Below are 2,467 nucleotides of genomic sequence, written 5' to 3'. Positions count from 1 at the left end.
AAGAATGAAGGGATGTTTCTGAATTTTATTCCTTCTGTACTCTAAATATCAGAATCTAAGTCGGCCCTCACTGAATTGCCTCCTCATTGATGTGGCATGTGTGATGGTATTAGCTGAGACATCTCACAACCAGAAGTCAGTGGCAGGGAAGTTCTGGTGGTTTCCATACTGGGGTTGTACATGACTCACCATTGGTGATAACTGGGGCTGTGCAAGTAGGAAGTTTGTTGCAGTCTCTGATGCTAAGTACTTTGTGCAGTGTTTTCAGTCTCAGAGGGTACTCAGTGCACAGGATAATACGAGCAGAGGTTCTGTCTCCTGACCAGTGCTGAACTTCTCGAGTGTTCTAGTACAACACAGAGGGTGCTGAATCTGAGAAGAGAGCCACATCATTGAACACCCACCCTTTAATTCAAATAAATACAAACTGTTGCATTGTGGGAAGACAAACCAGGGCAGGACTTGCACAGTAAACGGTCGCGCCCTGGGGCGAGTTAGAACTACGAGAACTGGCAGTGCGGTTAGATAGTTCCTTCATAGGCAGTGATTGAGGTATCAGAGGAAGTATTTGGCATGCTTGTCTTCATCAGTCAGAATATTTAGTGTGGGAGTTGGGACACCATGATAGGACTGGTTCAGAGGAGAGGCTGGATAGACTGGGACTTTGTCTCCCTCAAATGTAGGAGACTGCGAGGTGACCTGACAGAGGTTTATAAAATTACAAAGGGCAACTCGCCAAAGTAGGGGAATCCGAGACTAGAGGACAAAGGTTTAAAAGGAATCTCAAGGGCTGCGGGTATATGGAACAAGCTACCAGAGGAAATGTTGGAGGTGGGTAAAGATTAGCTTTACTTGTCACATGTATGTTGCAGCGTACAGTGAAATGTAAACAAACCCAGCCGAGGATGTGCCGGAGGCCGCCTGCTGCTGTCGCCAACACAGTATGCCGACAACTCACTGACCCGTACACGTGAGAGGGAGGCGGAGTGCCCGGAGGAAACCCACATGGTCACGGGAGAACATGAAAACTCTTTACAGACAAGGGTATAGCCTGGGTCTCGGCACTGTTACAGCCTTATGGTAACTGCTACACTTCCATGACAGATATCCAGACTAAAATTGTCAAATTCAGACAAGTGGGACAAGCTCAGTTAGGCAGCTCAGTTGGCACAGATGAGTTAGACTGAAAGATTCACATCCCTTTTGCTGTATAACTATGATTCTCCCTTCCACAGCTCAGTCTGCACATATTAGGTTGCCGCGTTGAAGAACCCATTTCTGTGCTGTTCTCTGAATTGAGGAGTTTCCCGATCGAATCCCTCCTGCATTTGCGAGACTCCAGTCTCTACTGCTTGCTTCTAGTGGTTATCTTTTGGAAGTCCTGCTTGAAGCCATTCCCACACTTCTTGAGGCAGCATTCCAGGGAGTAATAGCCGAGGTTCCACATGTCTTCTTAAGCAGCAAACGCAAATGCTGGAGGAAGTCAGCCAGCACCTATGGAAGGAAATGAACCATTGCCCTTCATCAGGACTGGAAAGGAAGAGAACAAAAGTTGGAATAAAAGGGTAGGGAGAGAGTAGGAGCACAAGCTGGCAAGTGATGGGTGAATGCAGGTAAAGGGGGAAGGCAGGAGAGTGGGTGAGGAGGGAGAAGAAAGCAATGATGTGAGGATCTGGGAGGTGACAGGTAAGCAGAAGAGGCAAAGGTCTGAAGAAGGAATTTTCACAATGGGTGTCCAGTCTCGTTCACTTTCATCCATTATTACCTCAAGGATCTCATCTTTTTTGACAACAGACCCAACCAGTACCCTTCCTCCTTTAGGCAAAGCTGGTGCTCCCTTACCAACTATTCTTTCAGCCCTTCCCACTTTCTCCAGACCAAGGTGCATGCGTGGGCACCTGCACAGATCGCAGCCATGCCTGCTTTTCAGCCGGCTATTTGGAACATACCATGTTCTGAGCCAACACCAGTAATGCTCCCCAACTCTTCTCTCTGCTATATCTACGACTGCACTGCTGCTTCCTGCACCCATGTGGAGCTTGTCAAATTCATCAACTTCACCTTCAGCTATCACCCTCCCCTCTATTTCACATAGCCTCTCTCTGACACCTCTCTCCCCATTCTTGATTTCTCTGTCTCCATCTCGGGAGACTGATAGTTCCCGGCATATTTTACAAGCACATTGACTTCCACATTACCTTGACTACAACTCTTCCCATCCTGTCACTTGTAAGGATACAATTCCCTTCTCTCAGTTATTATCGCTGCTGTTATCACTGCAGTCCTCACCTGCATCTCTCCCATCTCCCACACATCTGTCATCACCCCATTCCCCCTCAACAGAACAGGGATAGGGTTCTCTTTGTTCTTATCTCACACCCAACACATCATTTACTGGAATTCCTGCTATCTCTAATGGGATCACACTACCAGGTACATCTTCTCCCCTCTTGCCCTCTACAGGGAA

The sequence above is a fragment of the Hypanus sabinus genome, chromosome 8 (assembly GCF_030144855.1).
Source record: "Hypanus sabinus isolate sHypSab1 chromosome 8, sHypSab1.hap1, whole genome shotgun sequence".
In the NCBI taxonomy this organism is placed as follows: domain Eukaryota; kingdom Metazoa; phylum Chordata; class Chondrichthyes; order Myliobatiformes; family Dasyatidae; genus Hypanus; species Hypanus sabinus.
This window is presented reverse-complemented; position numbering follows the sequence as displayed.